Genomic DNA, 20,777 nt, shown 5'->3' with positions numbered 1-20,777 from the left:
CAGGGTAGGGCAGTGTGAGCAGGACCAGCGGTGTCGTTTGACTTAGCAAACAAGGATCGGATGTCATCGACCTTCTTTTCAAAATGGTTGACGAAGTCATCCGCAGAGAGGGAGGAGGGGGGGGGGGGGAGGGGGAGGAGGATTCAGGAGGGAGGAGAAGGTGGCAAAGAGCTTCCTAAACTATGCAAGATATACAAATAAACTAAAGAACAAAAACAACAAACCGTGACGAAGAGGTGCAACATACACTAACTCAAAAGAATCTCCCACAAACCCAAGTGGGAAAAACAACCACTTAAATATGATCCCCAATTAGAGACAACGATGACCAGCTGCCTCTAATTGGAGATCATCCCAAAAAAACAACATAGAAATTTAACAACTAGAACCCCACATAGAAATACATACACTAGACAAAACCCCCAACATAGAAAAAAGAAACTAGAACCACCATAGACATAAATAAACTAGCCAAAACCCTCTGTCACACCCTGACCTACTCTACCATAGAAAAATAAACGCTTTCTATGGTCAGGACGTGACAATTATTCTGACATTTCACATTCTTAAAATAAAGTGGTGATCCTAACTGACCTAAGACAGGGAATTTTTACTAGGATTAAATGTCAGGAATTATGAAAAACTGAGTTTAAATGTATTTTGCTAAGGTGTATGTAAACTTCCGAATTCAAATGTAGCTAGCTAGCTAAACCATGAACCGGCAAAATCCCAACTCATACTACTACCAATACAAACATTGTCATAGCTGTAGTATGAATCTGCAGGTACTAAGAATTAAGTTCAATGTTAGCTAGCTAACATTAGGCTATAACTAGCAATGCAAATTGTTTTTGATTTGAATAACATTACTACACAGATCAAATACACATAACGTTAGCTTGCGAGCCAGCAATCTAATCTTCGCTAGCTAGCTAACAGTATTCTTTAACTTGCAAAGAAAACATCTTTCATCTTTCAAATCTGAAAGTGTAACTAGACTCTGGAACCATTTAACTCTGTTTTGTTTGTAGCTACATCTTGTTTGGACAGCGTTGTGTCAAGTCACACTTATCATGACGTGCGCAGAAAGGAGCCCATCATACCTTTTCCCAACTGATCTGTCGATAGTGCCTGCTAAATTCAGGCTATCAATTTTGTTTAGAGAAGAAGCAAATCTTTTGTAGTTCTCGATGGCTAACGTTATATCTTTCAAAAAATGCTGCAGTAGAAAGGACTATCAACACATACTGAGCAGCTCACACTATAGAAAGAAACATCTTACATGGCAGACCAATCCAAACTCAACTTCATGCATGTCCAGCCCATCGATTATCACAGCCAATCATGGCTAGTAGGAAGGTTCTTGTCTTTTTTCATGGCTAAACCAACTAGACTCGTAATTTAACAATTGTATTCATAGTTACAGATGGATAACACGTTTGTTATTAAGGCACATGTACCAGAAGGCATTTCTGCCAACGCATTTTGTGAGCAAGATATGCTATATACAAAGAAATGATCAGTCTATAATTTTAATGGTAGGTTTATTTGAACAGAGAGACAGAGGGAAAAGCTTGCGTCCCACCTACTCAACAGCCAGTGTAATCCCGTGGCGCGATATTCAAATACCTTAGAAATGCTATTACTTCAATTTCTCAAACATATGACTATTTTACACCATTTTAAAGACAAGACTCTCGTTAATCTAACCACACTGTCCGATTTCAAAAAGGCTTTACAACGAAAGCAAAACATTAGATTATGTCAGCAGAGTACCCAGCCAGAAATAATCAGACACCCATTTTTCAAGCTAGCATATAATGTCACATAAACCCAAACCACAGCTAAATGCAGCACTAACCTTGGATGATCTTCATCAGATGACAATCCTAGGACATTATGTTATACAATACATGCATGTTTTGTTCAATCAAGTTCATATTTATATCAAAAACCAGCTTTTTACATTAGCATGTGACTAGCATGTGACTAGCATTCCCACCGAACACTTCAGGTGAATTTACTAAATTACTCACGATAAACGTTCACAAAAAACATAACAATTATTTTAAGAATTATAGATACAGAACTCCTTTATGCACTCGCTATGTCCGATTTTAAAATAGCTTTTCGGTGAAAGCACATTTTGCAATATTCTGAGTAGATAGCCCGGCCATCACAGGCTAGCTATTTTGACACCCACCAAGTGTGGTACTCACCAAACTCCGATTTACTATTAGAAAAGTTTGATTACCTTTGCTGTCTTCGTCAGAATGTACTCCCAGGACTTCTACTTCAATAACAAATGTTGGTTTGGTTCAAAATAATCCATAGTTATATCCAAATAGCGGCGTTTTGTTCGTGCGTTCAAGACACTATCCAATGGGTAAAGAAGGGTGACGCGCCCGACGCGTTTCGTGACAAAAAAAATCAAAATATTCCATTACCGTACTTCGAAGCATGTCAACCACTGTTTAAAATCAATTTTTATGCTATTTTTCTCATAAAAAAGCGATAATATTCCGACCGGGAGTGGTTGTTTTTGTTCAAAGAGAGAGAAAGTAAATATGGTGTCGGCTCGGGCACGCGCCTCCAGTCTCATTGTTCTCAGATCGACCACTTACAGAACTTACAAAATGCGCTAATGTTTTTCAGCCAGGGCCTGCAAAGCCACCATTCAGCTTTCTGGCGCCTTCTGAGAGCCTATGGGAGCGTTAGAAAATGTCACGTCATGCCCAAGATCCCCTGTTTTGGTTAGAGATGATCAAGAAGGCCATGAAATGGTCAGAGAGAGCGCTTCCTGTTTGGAATCGTCTCAGGTTTTGGCCTGCCAAATGAGTTCTGTTATACTCACAGACCCAGACACCATTCAAAAAGTTTTAGAAACTTTAGGGTGTCTTCTATCCAAATCAAGCAATTATGTGCATATTCTAGTTACTGGGCAGGAGTAGTAACCAGATTAAATCGGGTACGTTTTTTATCCGGCCGTGCAAATACTGCCCCCTAGCCCCAACAGGTTAAAATAACATCACATTGATCAGAAATACAGTGTATGTAACGGTCGTCGTGAACACAGGATCAAAACGCAGCGGGAATATGAATGCTCATCTTTTTAATATTAAGAAAAGTGAACACTTACAAAATAAACAAAACAACAACTACACAGTTCCATAAGGCAAAGTAGCTATACAGAAAACATCTACTCACAAAACCCAAAGGAAAAACAGGCTGCCTAAGTATGACTCCCAATCAGCAACAACAATATACAGCTGTTCCTGATTGAGAGCCATATCCGGCCGAAACAACGAAATCCCAAACATAGAAACACGGACATAGAATGCCCACCCAAATCACACCCTGACCAAACCTAAATAGAGACATAAAAAGGCTCTCTCAGGTCAGGGCGTGACAGTGTAGACAGTGTTAATGTTGTAAATGACTATTGTAGCTGGAAAAGGCTGATTTTTTTATGGAATATCTGCATAGGCGTACAGAGGCACATTATCATCAACCATCACTCCTGTGTTCCAATGGCACGTTGTGTAAGCTAATCCAAGTTTATCATTTTAAAAGACTAATTGATCAGTAGAAAACACTTTTGCAACTATGTTAGCACAGCTGAAAACTGTTGTCCAGAATAAAGAAGCAATAAAAGCCTTCTTAAGACTAGTTGAGTATCTGGAGCATCAGCATTTGTGGGTTCGATTACTGCCTCAAAATGGCCAGTAACAAATACGTTTTTTCTGAACCTTGTCAGTCTATTCTTGTTCTGAGAAATGAAGGCTATTCTTTGCAAGAAATTGCCAAGAAACTGAAGATCTTGTGCAACGCTGTGTACTACTCCCTTCACAGAACAGCACAAACTGGCTCTAACCAGAAGAGAAAGAGGAGTGGGAGGCCCCGTTGCACAACTGCACAAGAGGCCAAGTACATTGGAGTGTGTAGTTGGAGAAACAGATGCCTCACAAGTCCTCTACTGGCAGCTTCATTAAACAGTACCTGCAAAACACCATGTCAACAGTGAAGAGGCGACTCCAAGATGCTGGCCTTCTAGGCAGAGTTGCAAAGAAAAATCCATATCTCAGAATGACCAATAAAAAGAAAAGATTAAGATGGGCAAAAGAACACAGACAATGGACAGAGAAACTCTGCCTAGAAAGCCAGCATCCCGCAGACTCGGTCTCGACCTTTAAGTCTTTATTGAAGACTTATCTCTTCATTAGGTCCTATGATTGATTGTAGTCTGGCCCAGGAGTGTGAAGATGAACGAAAAGGCACTGGAGCGATGAACTGCCTTTGCTGTCTCTGCCTGGCCGGTTCCCCTCTCTCCACTGGGATTCTCTGCCTCTAACCCTATTACGGGGGCTGAGTCAATGGCTTACTGGTGTTCTTCCAAACTGTCCCTAGGAGGGGTGCGTCACTTGAGTGGGTTGAGTCACTGACGTGATCTTCCTGTCAGGGTTGGCGCCCCTCTCGGGTTTGTGCCGTGGGGGAGATCTTTGTGGGCTATACTCGGCCATGTCTCAGGGTAGTAAGTTGGTGGTTGAAGATATCCCTCTAGTGGTGTGGAGGCTGTGCTTTAGCAAAGTGGGCGGTGTTATATCCTGCCTGTTTGGCCCGGACGGGGCCACAGTGTCACCCGACCCCTGCTGTCTCAGCCTCCAGTATTTATGCTGCAATAGTTTGTGTCGGGGGTTAGGGTCAGTCTGTTATATCTGTAGTATTTCTCCTGTCTTATCCGGTGCCCTGTGTGAATTTAAGTATGCTCCCTCTAATTCTCTCTCTCTCTCTTTCTCTCTGATGACCTAAGCCCTGGGACCATGCCTCAGGACTACTTGGCCTGATGACTCCTTGCTGTCTCCAGTCCACCTGGTCGTGCTGCTACTCCAGTTTCAACTGTTCTGCCTGTGGCTATAGAACCCTGCCCTGTTCACCGGACGTGCTACCTTGTCCCGGACGTGCTGTTTTGGACTCTCTCTACCGCACCTGCTGTCTCTAACTCTGATCGGCTATGAAAAGCCAACTGACATTTACTCCTGAGGTGCCGACCTGTTGCATCCTCTACAACCACTGTGATTTTATTATCTGACCCTGCTGGTCATCTATGAATGTTTGAACATCTTGGCCATGTACTGTTATAATCTCCACCCGGCACAGCCAGAAGAGGACTGGCCACCCCTCAGAGCCTGGTTCCTCTCTAGGTTTCTTCCTATGTATATGTATTAATTATAGATGTGTCAGTTATTAATGATAAACCTTAAACTGCACTCCTCCTCCCCTCCCTCCCTATCTCTCCTCATCTCTCTCTATTTTTTAGCTCCAGATGACACAACCTGCACACAATTCAAGGGTTGCAGGTCTGCCGACTTCCTTCTGGTCACATTGTATTCGGAGAAATATCCAATAAACCAAAGACATTGCTTTAACTGTGAATGTGCTTTATTGCAGAGATTTTCCTCAAATAAAATGGAGCATACATAATAAAAACGAGTTATTACAATTTATTTATAGAGTTACCTAAAACTGTACACATTAAGACATAGTCTTTTACAATATTATTAATCACACTTTGATTTGATATTTACAGTAATTATGTAGATACTGAGGATGGATATGAAGGAGTAGATATCTCCAATCCTCAAATAAAATGGAGCAAACATTAAACAAGTAATTACAACGTTTTTACATTGAGGATAATGTGTAGGTACATGTTTTATTTTTCCTTGTCAGCCACCCATTTCTGCTTTGTCAGTCTTGATAGGCCCAGTGTATGTACTTCTGGGTGAGGTTGTCAGGCAGCGGTGGAGTGCATGGCAGATCTGAAAGAGAGATGCACAAAGTGACAGTAAGTATACAGCTCAACAACATGTCTGTGTGTACATCTGTTGGTGTGAGTGAGCATATGCAATATAATTCTGAATTACCTGTATCCATCTGGGAATCATCAAAAGCATCTCCCTTCATGGCCAGTGTAGTAGGAACTGGTGCAGCTGGTAAATCAAATACCACAGCAGAGGACTGCTGTGACTACAGCTGAACTGCTGGGGGTGGCAGATCTAAAAGTGTGAAGCACAATTTTCTTAACTGACAATAATCATGCAACTAAATAGACTGAATGAGTGTAAGGCCCAGATTCAATCAGATCATGCGTTAACCGGCGATAGCCGACACCCGCATAGCTGATGTTTTGGCGGTGTCTGAGGTGTAACTGTGTTGGATCTGTCAAATCGGTAAGCAGCAGCTCTTGATCATTGTCACAAAACTACACGTCCTACTCGTGTTACAAGTTCAGAATGAGAAAGTGTAGGTGATATAGAAATAATGACGCTCAAATTCAAAATCATTAAACTCAATAATGAGGATTTCTATCAGCCTAATTGAGGTGTAGATTATGTCTCAAATTCCAGTGCTCTAACTTGTAAACAGGGCTGCATGACATTTCTGTTAATGTGACTCCGTGCAGCTAATGGCATTGTCCGCTTTAGATATAATGCCAGGAGTCGCTTGTGAATTTGACAGCTATAACACAGTTCTACCTCAGACACCGCCATGACAACCGATATGTGGATGTCGGCTAAAGCGGATGTGATTAAATAGAGCCCCAAGTGAGGGAGAGTGTGCATGTGTGTATACTGTACATGAACTAGTTACTACATTTGATTTAAAATTAGATTTAAAAAAAACATATAAAAATACACCTTATGGAACAGCGGGGACTGTTAAGAGACACATGCATACACACGTTAACATATGCAGTGTACATACACGTACACAAGGATTTTGTGTTGTAGACATGTGGTAGTAGAGTAGCGGCCTGAGGGCACACACTTAATGTGTTGTGAATGTATTGTTATGTTTTTAAAATGGTTTAACTGCTTTAATTTTGCTGGACCCGAAGAAGAGTAACTGCTGTCTTGGCAGCAGCTAATGGGGATCATAATAAATACAATACAACAAATGAATTAAGTTTGTGTGTGTGTCTGGCAACCCACACAGCAGACTTCCTTTTCCCAACTGCTCAATGTACTTGCCCTTGCAATCTGGTGTGTGTGTGTGTGTTCTGTGTTATTATGACTTAGAAATGTCAACCTAACCACATCCTTGTAGTAGGACATTCAGTGGTTGGCTTTGGAAAAAATTACTATCAACAGTGTACAGTAAAGAGGATATCAAATATTCAGATCTGGATTGACAACTAGGCTAAATCATGTGACGTTACAAACCTCTAGGGCTTAGTCTACACTCAAGTTAAATAAAGGATGCAGGACATGAGCTCTAGGACCATGCGTATGGACTACGTGGCCAGACGACTCCTGGCTGTCCCTGTCTCCAGTTCATCTACTCGTGCTGCTGATCCAGTCTCTGCTGTTTCTGTCTGCAGCCTTGGAACCCTGACCTGCTCAAGGCTCACCGGAGGTACTACCTTGTCCCAGACCCGCTGTTTGATCCTGTCACTCTCAACCTCTAAATGCTCAGCTATGAAGAGCCAACTGACATTTACTCCTGAGGTTCTGAACTATTGCGCACTCTATTATTTGACACTGCTGGTCATCTATGAATGTTTAATCGTCTTGAAAAATAATCTGGCTAAATGGCTGTAGTCTTTAATAATCTCCACCAGCATAGCCAGAAGAGAACTGGCCACTCCTCAGAGCCTGGTTCCTCTCTAGGTTTCTTCTTAGGTTTCTGCCTTTCTAGGGAGTTTTTCCTAGCCACTGTGCATCTACGTCTGCATTGCTTGCTCGTTGGGGTTTTAGGCTGGGTGTCTGGAAAAGCACTTTGTGACAACTGCTGATGTAAAAGGGGCTTTATAAAATACATTTGATAGATTGATTGTATATGCTTCTGTTCATGTCAGTAACTATAAATCTAAATATAACATTGAGTTGTCTTACATTTCCTCAATAGGAAGTTGTACCTTAAGCCAACACTTTTTCCTGGTCTTTCCTGCTGAGGACAAGGGGCTTCCGGTTTGGGAATGGAGGGCCAAGAGAATTGGAATATTAACAATAATTAGTGTCCACATTTATGAATGAATGAAATTCAATATGGGTTAGCTGTGTATCTCATCTGATTGAGAATTGATGATGATATAATGTAATGTAAATTCACTCACTTTTGTACATGCAATTGACCTTATTTTAGTGCCCCAAAAACATAATACTTCCAGATCAACTGTAATGTCAATACCATTGTAAAGCACAATTTCTCCCCTTTCCAACAAAATGAATGACATGACCTCCACGCTGCCCGTTTCTGCATAATTCAAGAAGGCAATGAGCTCCTTCGGGTCTTTTTAGAAATGGCGGGTGGGGAAGCGAAACTAATGCGTGATAGTGAGAAGGAGAGGAGATGTGTGGGAAAACTGCTTTTTTTCACTCAATCTGTCCAACTTATCACCTTATCGCCTCTAAAATGTAAATAAAACACTAAAAAGAGTTTATATAATGTGTCATTGCATACCTATTTGAAGGTTTGTGTCGAATTTGAATGGTGTTTTTAGGGCGGTGCTAAAGTGATCTTCAGAAGTAAACAGCGGCTTTGAAAGTCATGATCGCTTACAGTGATGACACAAAAAATGACTCGGTATCCTCCCTTACCCCAGTCACTGTCCATTTCTTGTTTTTAAACAATGAGAGAAGTGCTACACCTGGTGGAGAGAGATTGTAAGACAGAAATAGTTGCTTTTGCGTGCTGTACGTTACGGCATGACACGTCACGATGTAACGGAGGGTCAGTTTTTTCTACTTTTCTCCAATACTATAGAGCCATTACCATGTTGATCAATGCTTGAATAGAAACGTAGTTTACACCCCAGATTTTGAAGTCAACACAGTCGCTACAGTCCCATTAGTTTTCTTTGTAGCCTCGTTTGAATGTCGCGGATGCGCACATTTGTACAGAATGGGGTGAGTTTATGTTATATGTCTATTTTCTTTTGAAAATCTGCCACCAAACTACACAATTCTATTTAGTGAGAGGGCACACAACCATTAGCTTATTTTACCAAGTCAAAAATAACATAATTTGGTCAAGGGACCAACAAATGAAAAAACTGTAGGAACTTGCCGACTAGTAGTGACAAGGCTATATTGTTACCATTCAGTCATCCTGTAATGGTACTGTATTCTACATCACATTATTATCCACCTAGGTAGCTAGTGATAGCTTAGCTAGCTCTAAAGAAACAACCAATGAATGACAACAGGCTTTTTAACAAAATATAGATCTATCTAGCATGTATGATTCTATGTAAAACAGCTTTACAGACGATTACAAAGTTTGAAAGCAAAGTTGACTTGCCAGTATGCTGCTCTCTCTCGGGAACTAGAGTGAGGCATCCAGATATGAGGTTAGCTAGCGCCGTTAGCATCGTTAGCTTTAGCTAGCTAGCAGCGCCAGCATGTTTTTTTTCTTTTTTCTACAATGTAGAAAATAGTAAAATTAAAGAAAAACCTTGGAATGAGTAGGTGTGTCCAAACTTTTGACTGGTACTTGCTTAATTAAGTTGATTAACCTCTCTAGGATAGGTGGCACCAAATCGTCCCACCTACGTAACAGCCAGTGTAATCCCGTGGCGCGTTATTCAAAAACCTTTGAAATGCAAAAACTTCAATTTTTCAAACATATGACTATTTTACACCATTTTAAAGACAAGACTCTCGTTAATCTAACCACACTGTCCGATTTCAAAAAGGCTTTACAACGAAAGCAAAACATTAGATTATGTCAGCAGAGTACCTAGCCAGAAATAATCAGACACCCATTTTTCAAGCTAGCATACAATGTCACATAAACCCAAACCACAGCTAAATGCAGCACTAACCTTTGATGATCTTCATCAGATGACAACCCTAGGACATTATGTTATACAATACATGCATGTTTTGTTCAATCAAGTTCATATTTCTATCAAAAACCAGCTTTTTACATTAGCATGTGACTAGCATGTGACTAGCATTCCCACCGAACACTGCCGATGAATTTACTAAATTACTCACGATAAACGTTCACAAAAAGCATAACAATTATTTTAAGAATTATAGATACAGAACTCCTCTATGCACTCGATATGTCCGATTTTAAAATAGCTTTTCGGTGAAAGCACATTTTGCAATATTCTCAGTAGATAGCCCGGCATCACAGGGCTAGCTATTTAGACACCCAGCAAGTTTAGCACTCAGAAAAGTCACATTTACTATAAGAAAAATGTTATTACCTTTGCTGTCTTCGTCAGAATGCACTCCCAGGACTTCTACTTCAATAACAAATGTTGGTTTGGTTCAAAATAATCCATAGTTATATCCAAACAGTGGAGTTTTGTTCGTGCGTTCAAGACACTATCCGAAAGCGTAAATAAGGGTGACGAGCATGGCGCAATTCATGAGAAAAAAATTCTAAATATTCCATTACCGTACTTCGAAGCATGTCAACCGCTGTATAAAATCCATTTTTATGCCATTTTTCTCGTAAAAAAGCGATAATATTCCGACCGGGAATCTGCATTTAGGTAAACAGAGGAAAGAAAATAAAGCATTCGGTCGACTCGGGCACGCGCCTAAGCCCACAGTACTCTGAGCGGCCACTTGCCAAACGCGATAAAGTGTTTCAGCCAGAGCCTGCCTCGATATCCTTCAGCTTTTTCCCGGGCTCTGAGAGCCTATGGGAGCCGTAGGAAGTGTCACGTTATTGCAAAGATCCTAAATCTTCAATAAAAAGAGCCCAGATGAAACACAACTTTTCAGACAGGCCACTTCCTGCATGGAATCTTCTCAGGTTTTGGCCTGCCATATGAGTTCTGTTATACTCACAGACACCATTCAAACAGTTTTAGAAACTTTAGGGTGTTTTCTATCCAAAGCCAATAATATATGCATATTGTAGTTACTGGGCAGGAGTAGTAACCAGATTAAATCGGGTACGTTTTTTATCCAGCCGTGTCAATACTGCCCCCTAGCCCTAACAGGTTAATATTATGGTGTTTCTATTCCAAGAAAAACGAAAAACCCTCTGGGTTTCCATTAGGATGGAATATGCTATTTAAATAAATAACACCTACACCACTTTCAACAGCACATTACTCAACACTAGTGAGACTCATGTTGCCTACGGTAGGCCTACAGTATTTAGAAAAATATGACGTGACACTCCGCCAATAATTACATATAGAGGATTGGAGGATTGGAGGATTCTACATTAAAACCAAAAGCCGCCTCATGGGTGTCATGTCCTGACCATGGTAAGCTGTTATTTTCTATGGTAGAGTAGGTCAGGGCGTGACAGGAAGGTTTATTCTATGTGTTCTATTTCTATGTTCTTAGTTTCTAGTTTTTGTATTTCTATGTTGGTTTGTTTGGGATGATCTCCAATTAGAGGCAGCTGGTCCTCGTTGTCTCTAATTGGAGATCATACTTAAGTAGGGGTTTTTCTTCCTGGGTTTTGTGGGTGATTATTTTTGAGTAGTGTTTGTTTCTCCTCTGTGTCACAGTTTGTTGTTTTGTCTATTCAGTTTTTGATGTATTGCATAGTTTCACAGAGTAAATAAAATGTGGAACTACACACACGCTGCACCTTGGTCCTCTCCTTTTGACAGACGTGACAATGGGTCTCCTGGTGGCAGCCGGCACAGGTATTGAACCTGCATCTGCAGCAATGCATTTTGCAATGCGCCACTTGGAAGGCCCCATCCACAAAATATCAAAATACAGAGAGGTGTTGGTAAAGGTATATTGTCCTGCTAATAGCCCATAATGAATACAGTACATGGTGTCCAGGTCAGGATAACCAAAACATGTATTTATTAAAGACTATCAGAAAGAATGTTGGTACTTATTTATTTTGATCCAAAGCCATGAATGAGTGAGTCATTCAGCTTTATGTAGGTGCCGGAAATATGACTGTGCCATCAACTTGATAATATATAATGATATTTTGGACGTTATTTTGTTTTCAAAAAAACAAAAGTGAGCGATTGTAATCTGAATAAAGGCCAAAATAATATTTGTGAAGGCCAAAACATTAATTTCGTTTTTTAGAGGGAGAGAAAAGCTGGGCCAATTGTGCGCCGCCCTATGGGACTCCGATTCACGGTGGGATGTGATACATAATAATACTTTTTGCTGTATTATTTGTTTTGTCTTTTCTGGTGGATTAAACTGAAAATTGCAACCAATCAAGGCCGGTTGTGATATTTCTGTAATTCAGTGATATTTATTCCCATAGTAATTCATTATGGATCCATAAGTAAATAAACATCTGCATTTTGAAAGAGTATTTTTATTATCATTTTATTAACGAAAGTATAAAGATGTTAATGAAGAAATACTGTACCGTTGTTTTGAGTTAAAAAGGTAACACTTCAGAGTATTTAAGCATCGAATACATTGCAGGTAGGCGGATGTTCATACCTACAGTAAGCCGGGCTATAAAGAGTCTATTTTCCTGTTAATTGGGCTACAAGTGTTTGAAAACCTTTTTTCAAAATGCCTCCATCTGTCCATCACTACTGTAAATAAAAACACAGCATCTTGTTTACATTCTTATTGTAACCACAACGTCACTAATAATTTACATCTACCTTTCCAATTACTTTCAGAGTTTGGGATTCATTTGATTAATATTATGGTGTTTATATTTCAAGAAAAATGAAAAACCCTCTGGGTTTCCATCAGGATGGAACAGAAAATATGGAACTGTTCAACGTGACGGTCGGGAGTAAGCTACAATACTGGGCAATTTAGCTAAATAATCCCTGTGTTGTGCTGGCATGTGGGAGACTGGGGTTCAATTCCCTGACAGGGAGGAAGTAGTCAAATTTGAATTTGTTCTAAACTGACTTTTATAGATAAATCAATGTTACAGTAATAGCATAACATTTCTACACCATAATTGTAGTCTAACCAATACACAAACGGATATTCAGTCAAAATAAAAATCTCATTGATTTATCAAGACCAGTCCCCATGCTTGTCTCAGAGCAGCTTGAAATGGTGCTAAAATAGTTGTAGGCTATGGCTTCAAATCCTATTGCTTCTAACTTCAATATGCTCTTTAAATAAATAAGACCTACACCATGTTTAATAGTACATTACTCAACGCTAGTGAGACTCATGTCGCCTACGGTAGGCCTACAGCATATCTAAAAATATGACTTGACTCTCTGCCAATAATTACATATAGAGGATTGGAGGATTCTAAATTAAAACCAAAAGCAGCCTCATGGGTCTCCCGGTGGCGGCCAGCACGGTTATCTGTAGTAACACATTTTGCATTGTGATGCAGTGACTTAGACACTTAGACTTAGAATCAAAATACAGAGAGGTGTTGTTAAAGGTATAATGTCCTGCTAATAGCCCATAATGGGCTATTATAATACTGTACATGGTGTCCTGGTCAGGATAACCAAAACGTTTATTTATTAAAGACTATCAGAAAGAATGTTGGTACATATTTATTTTGATCCAAAGCCATGAATGAGTGAGTCACTCAGCTTTATGTAGGTGTTGGCTATATGACTGTGCCATCAACTTGATAATATATAACGATATTTTGGATATTTTTTCAAAAAACAAAAGTGAGTGATTGTAATCTGAATAAAGGCTAAAATAATCTTTGTAAAGGCCAAACATTAATTTCTGTTTTTAGAGGGAGAGAAACGCTGGGCCGATTATATGCCGCCCTATGGGCAACCCAACCACGGACGGATGTGATACATAATAATACTAATACTTAACTTAGAACCTAAATACAAAAACATTTGACGATAGAATTCTCCCCCTACCCTCCTTCTAGGCAAGTCTATAGTCCAGCTACATGCTAATAGCCAAAATGACGCTGTACAACGTAACTGTGTGTGTTTGAAAGAGTATTTTCCAGTAAGCAACAATTTGTTTACCTTTATTACACAACTTTGTTTCAATATTTCTATAATTCGTTGATATTTGTTCCCATAATAATTCATTGTGGATCCATAACTAAATAAACATCGTCATTTTGAAAGAGTATTTTTATAATTATTTTATTAATGAAAGCATAAAGATGCCATAGTTACATTGTTTTAGTTTGAATGTGCAGAATGGCACTAAGAACAGCGAGAATGTTTCCCTAGTCAGCGACATTATTAGTGCAATGCCCCTTAAAGTGTTGCTCTGTGCTACCCAGTGTGGCGGGGTGGTGGGGGTCCACCCCCCTTCCTCCACCCCCCTCCCCATGGGCTAGGTCTTTCTTCTGTGCGGCTCTGCGGCCCATCCCGTGCCCCCTGCCCTCGTGCCTTGAACCTTGCACGCTTTCAGTGGATACAGCTGGAGAACTGCAAGGCAATCCCATTGTGCGCCACTTGGGAGCCATGACCAATATGACCAATATATATTGTCCTGCTAATAACAGGGTTAATAATATATCTGTGAGAATATCCAAGGGGCTTTTATATCATTCTAAATGAATAATAATAATTATCGCTTTGTTTAAAAAATATGAATATTTTGAAGATGATTTTGTATTCAAATAACGTAAAATGAGCGAGAAAAAGGTAATTCTTGAACATTGGGTGAGACATTGTTACTAATTTGTAAAGAAAACCAGTTTGTTAATTAGAATATTTTTTTAATGTTTTTAGAGGGAGATAAACCAAAAACCTACAGTCATCTCATGGGTCTCCCAGTCAAGGCCAGCACAGGTATTGAACCAGCATGTGTAGCAACACAGCTTGCACTGCTTGCAGTATCTTAGACCATTACACCAAAGGTGCTGTACAACGTGACCGGTTGGGAGTGGGCTACAGTACTAAAGTAAGAGCAAAATAATCCTAACAAAATAAAATATTAAAAACCTTAGTGTAACAACAGTTTTAGTAAGTAATAACCCCTTTACTGGTCAGGACGTGACAACTGAAGACGTGCACTATTATCAGTTTCTATTTACATTTACATTTACATTTAAGTCATTTAGCAGACGCTCTTATCCAGAGCGACTTACAAATTGTCATACTTAGGTTTATGTCGCCCATTAATTGTCAGTTAGAGACACAGTAGGACCCAAAAGCATAATCAATGCTCTAACTCCCCCTTGCGCTTGTCTGGAGCAATGAAGTGGTGACGCAGGATACCGTACTAAACCACTAATTACCTCTAAGTACCGCAGCATAATCACAAAACTTTTAGTGGAGCAACCACTGTACCCTCTCTTGCATGTGGAGACCGAAGCCATGGAGGCCTACGTCCAGGAGGCGCTGGCCCAATGATTCATCCCTCCGTCCACCTCTCCGGCCGCCTCCAGCTTCTTTTTCGTGAAGAAGGAGGGAGGTCTCCGCCCCTGTATCAATTCCCGGACACTTAATAAGGCTACGATTAAATTCAGTTATCCACTGCCTCTCATACCCACTGTGATTGAACAGATGCACAGTGCTAAGTACTTTACTAAATTGGATTTACGCAGTGCCTACAAACTAGTGCACATCAGAGAGGGGGGTGAATGGAGACTGCCTTCAGAACCAGCACCGGGCACTACGGACTGACAAATGCACCCTCTGTGTTTCAATCACTCAATCACGCAATAACGAGGTGTAGTAGAGACATGTTGGATTATTCAGATTATTATCTTTGTTAAACTCTCCTTAGTTATCCAGAAAACATACTTTTTATTTTATTTCAATACTTGTTTTATTCAAGACCCATGTACAGTGGTTCACAGCGCACTTTTTGCATAGATAATTATGAAACGACTTTTGTTCTTCAGCAATGTTGATTCAATGATGCACATGTTTACATTCAAAACAAAGAAGTTGTAATTAATCAAAAGTCTTATTGTCTCATTTAATGTATTGAATGTACATTTTATATAACGACACATTTCCTAAGTTGTAGACGACTATGCTGGTTACTATGCTGTACCACAGCGCCGATAAAGGACGTTATCCATCTTGACCTATAACCACCTAGGATATTTGTGTCACAGGACCTTCTCAAATAGTAGTTGAGCACTCCTGATCTAGGCTACATGTTGAACTTCAATCATCTCAGACCAGTGGCACATTTCAATTTATGGTTAGATCAGAATTACCGCCATAATCATTGGTCTGTACAGAGAATTAAGTCAAAGTCCAAAATCCCCATCTCCATCTATGGCTTAGGAAAGGGACAATTTAGCAAGCTAGCTACTGCAGGACATCAACGCAAGCAGACCAGAAAGACAAGTTTTTCTGACAATTAGGACATGTTGCTTATGATGTGATTTGATTGGAGTGCAAACTGGCCTCCCTGAGCTGAGCTCAGTGCTGATTGACTATTTATTTTATAATTTTTTTATCAAGGGATGCAAAATGCTTGCTAGTGTCAATCAATCCATTGCTACGGCGACAACATGTCATACTCTTTTGTTCCAGACAGCATCAGATACATGGTCTAAAATTACTGAGACAGAGGGGCGCTGTTTCCCTCGCTCTGATAATTTCTCCATGAGATTTAGTCACATGCAAATAGACAGAAAATTATGAAAACACAAAAGTCAAAATAGTTTAAAATAATGTATGGTTAAATATTTTGGGAAACCTCGCTTCCTTTAGCACCCATGAATACACACACACACACACACACACACACACACACACACACACACACACACACACACACACACACACACACACAGGTGGTTCAAGTGCTCCAATAACTTCTGGGTAAAAGTCTACTCCTCTCTTCTCCTCCTCTCATTCTCTTCTCTCATTAGTTCTCCAAATGCACAATAGTTCACTCTGTAGTAGCTTTCCAAACCAGTTCATCACCTCTGACCCTGTGATGCAATTGGTATTTATTCATAATATGTAGTGTATAGCGTATAATATGCAGTTTTATATTTATGTAAGAGTTGGTATGTATCTCCTGATACTGAGGGATCAGTTTGTGAATGGGAGGTGAATTGCATTGGGCAGGCTTTAGATCCAGCCCAGCAATATAACACCTGATTCAACATACATCATTGAATGGTGCCGGAGGGGATGGCTGCCATTATACGTGCTCCTAACCAACTGTGCTATTTTGTTCGTTTTTTCACATTGTTTGTAACTTATATTTTTACTTATTGTGTACTTAATGTTTCTGCTACCGTCACATATGACCGAAAATAACTTTTGGACATCGGAACAGCAATTACTCACCTCGAACTGGACAAATATTCTTTCTTTAACTAGTCCGACGTGAAGAATATAGTGCTTTCTCGGGAACTGGCCCAAATTCCCGTAATTTGCATGAAGAAAAGACAGAGAAAAAGGGGGCGGAGGTCGGTCTGTCTTCTGAGAAGTCGTAGGTGAGTGAGTAAACCCCCTCTACCAAAAGCCCTACTAGCCAACGTGCAATCATTGGATAACAAAATGGATGAGCTCCGATCAAGGATATCCTACCAATGGGACATTACAAACTGTAATATCTTATGTTCCACCGAGTCGTGGCTGAAGGACGACATGGATAATATACAGCTGGCAGGGTTTTCGGGCCATCGGCAAGATAGAACAGCTGCCTCTGATAAGACAAGGGGTGTCTATTTGTAAATAACAGCTGATACTCAAAATCTATTTAAGGAAGTCTCAAGGTTAAGCTCACCTGAGGTAGAGTATCTCATGATAAGCTGTAGACCACACTATTTATCAAGAGAGTTTCAATCTATATTTTTCATAGCTGTCTATACCACCCGATGCTGGCACTAAGACGGCACTCAACAAGCTGTATAGGGCCATAAGCAAACAGGATAATGCTCATCGAGAGGCAGCGCTCCTAGTGACCGGGGACTTTAATGCAGGGAAACTCAAATCCATTTGACCTCATTTCTACCAGCATGTTAAATGTACAACCAGAGGAAAAAGAAACTCTAGACCACCTTTAATCCATACACAGAGACGCGTACAAAGCTCTCCCTCACCCTCCATTTGGCAAACCACCATAGTCCCTGTGCCCAAGAATACCAAGGTAACCTGCCTAAATTACTACCGACCCGTAGCACTCAAGTCTATAGGTATGAAGTGCTTTGAAAGGCTGGTCATGGCTCACATCAACACCATTACCACCGCAAGGCGTTACAGAGGGTAGTGTGTACGGCCCATTACATCACTGGGGCCAAGCTTCATGCCATCCAGCGCCTCTATACCAGGCGGTGTCAGAGGAAGGCACAAACAATTGCCAAGGACTCCAGCCACCCTATTCATAGACTGATCTCTCTCTCTAGATCAAAAAGGCTTCTTAACAGCTTCTACCACGCAAGCCATAAGACTCTAGAACAGTTAATCAAATGGCTACCCAGACTATTTGCATTGTCCCCACCCCACCCCCTTTTCACACTGCTGCTACTCTCTGTTTATTCTCCATGCATAGTCACTTACCTCTTCCCAAATGTACATATTACCTCAATTAACTTGACTAACCGGTGTCCCCGCACATTTACTCTGTACCGGAACCCCCGTATATAGCCTCGCTACTGTTTAGTTGTTGCTCATTAGTTATGTGTTATATTTCCCCCCCCAAAAAAATTCTTAAAACTGTTGGTTAAGGGCTTGTAAGTAAACGTTTCACTGTAAGGTCTACACCTGTTGTATTTGGCGCATGTGACAAATAAAATGTGATTTGATTTGATTAACAACCTCTCATCAAGACTTTAATAAGCTGTATTAGGTGTGTTTATGCTGATATGTAACTTACAAAGCTTGCACACCATATAGCTCTCCAGGACCAGGGTTGGCCATCCCCTGGCTTGGGAGTGTATGAGGGGGTCTGGGATAAACCAAGTATGTCTCTCTGTTTTTAAGGTTTATGACTATTTGTTCTTTATGTTCCTCTGACCCAGATGTTATTGTAGCACTGGTTGCATTTTGACTATAGCTGAAGGCACCAGAGTTATAGCCTCTCACTTTGCCAGAAATTCACATACACGCAGTCTAGTTTTAGTTTATTTTTGTCAGTGTTAGACTGTTGTAATGTTTTCATCTATGGAATGGTCATTCAATAAACTTTATTACTGTTAACTGTGTAATTGACTCTTTTTACAGTCTAATATGTTTGTTGTGTAGCTTAAACAATATGATTTTGAGGTGTTGGACAAGAGTAAATGTCAAGTTTATTAGTGCTGTTTCATGGTGGTACAAAATGCTAAATGCTCCTTCTGATACTTTTGCATCATGTGCCATCCACAGACAGTCACGCAAAGTAAAAGAATATATAATACAATTCCTATCATATCTAAAGCATTCCTTTATAGCATTCCTTTAAAATTAGTGCTTTTTCACACAGAAGTCTCATCGATTATAAACAGCATGGAACTGACCAATGGCAGGTATCAATGGGTGCTTCCTGATATCATTGGGTGTTTCCTGAAGAAACACTAACAGACAGGAGACCAACTTCTGATCTTTTACACAGATTGTTTTAGATTCTGCAAACAACCGGATTGATACTCTAGTCAGGGTAGTACAAGGCCTAAAGACCAGTCTGCAATACTTCCAAAGATACATTGATGAGCTAAAAACAATGGGGAAAAATATCTATGACATTGAAACTCTATTTTACAGTCTTGCCTCGACATCCAAGGAGGTCCCCGAAATGTTTGATTACCTTGAGAAACTGGATTCCATGGAGAATCAAAGCAGGCGCAACATTGTAATTGAAAGAATTGCATCTGATCATGGGGCTGAAACGTGGCTGACACCGAGCGTCAAGTTTGCGAGTTGTTTACAAACAATTTGAAGCTGGACTCAAAAACTATTGAAATCGAACGTGCACACAGGAATGGAACATTCAGACAGGATGCTGAAAGACCACGGCCTGCGTGGGTCAAACTGCTGAGGTTCAAGGACAAGCAGCTAATCCTCTCCAAAGCCAGAACATTCCGGAAGAATATGTCTGTATACATCAATGAGGACTTCTGCAACAGACTGCGTATGAAGAGAGCGGAACTGCTCCCTGCTATGAGGGAGGCCAGGGCACGGGGTGAATACACTGTCATCAGCTATGATAGCCTTGTAGTGATGCCCAGGAATGATGAGGAATCACAGAGAGATCATGAGTCCATCTCAACAGGGATCATAAAAACCTGACTCTGTATTCTGACGGTCTGTCTTATTCTCAGTGATTGTGTCAGTCACTTCGTTTCATCATGAATGATATCTACAACATGAACTCTTTATCATGTCTGACAAATTGCTGCTAATTTCTTCCCAATAATGATATGATTGATAATTCATTTTTATGCAACCTATAGTATGTGTGTTGAACCATTTTCCATTGAATAAGTATTATCTTGAGAAAGATTTCATTTCGGAAATCAACCAGAAAAAGACATTTAGACATGCAACCTTATCTGTTTAAAACTTTTATTTAAACAGGAAAAGCCCATTGAGACCCAGAGTCTATTTTACAAGGGAGACCTGGCCAAGAAGACGGCACCTATCAACACACTACAGAATTAAAACATACAACAATACAACAAAATGATCCAGCCTAAAAAAACTTTACACTCCTCTGTAACAGTCTCCCATCAATTTTTTTAAATTCATTCAGTGAAACTAACATGTCTAGATGAAGCATGGATTGTAGACTATTCCATGCCTCTGGTGCACATGACTAGAAGGCAGTCTTGCCTAATACTGTAAATGTCCTGGGGACTTTAAGTAGCAACCACATAGCAGACCGGGTATGGTAACTGCTGGTGGAGAAGGAGACCAGACTACCGAGGTAAAGCGGGAGTTTACCCAAAATGGCCTTTTAGATGAACACATACAAATGTAGCATTCTGCGCATATAAAG

Source organism: Salmo salar, chromosome 12 (genome assembly GCF_965601325.2).
Source record: "Salmo salar chromosome 12, fSalSal1, whole genome shotgun sequence".
Classification (NCBI taxonomy): domain Eukaryota; kingdom Metazoa; phylum Chordata; class Actinopteri; order Salmoniformes; family Salmonidae; genus Salmo; species Salmo salar.
The sequence above is the reverse complement of the archived record's forward strand: the minus strand, read 5'-3'. Positions refer to the sequence as shown.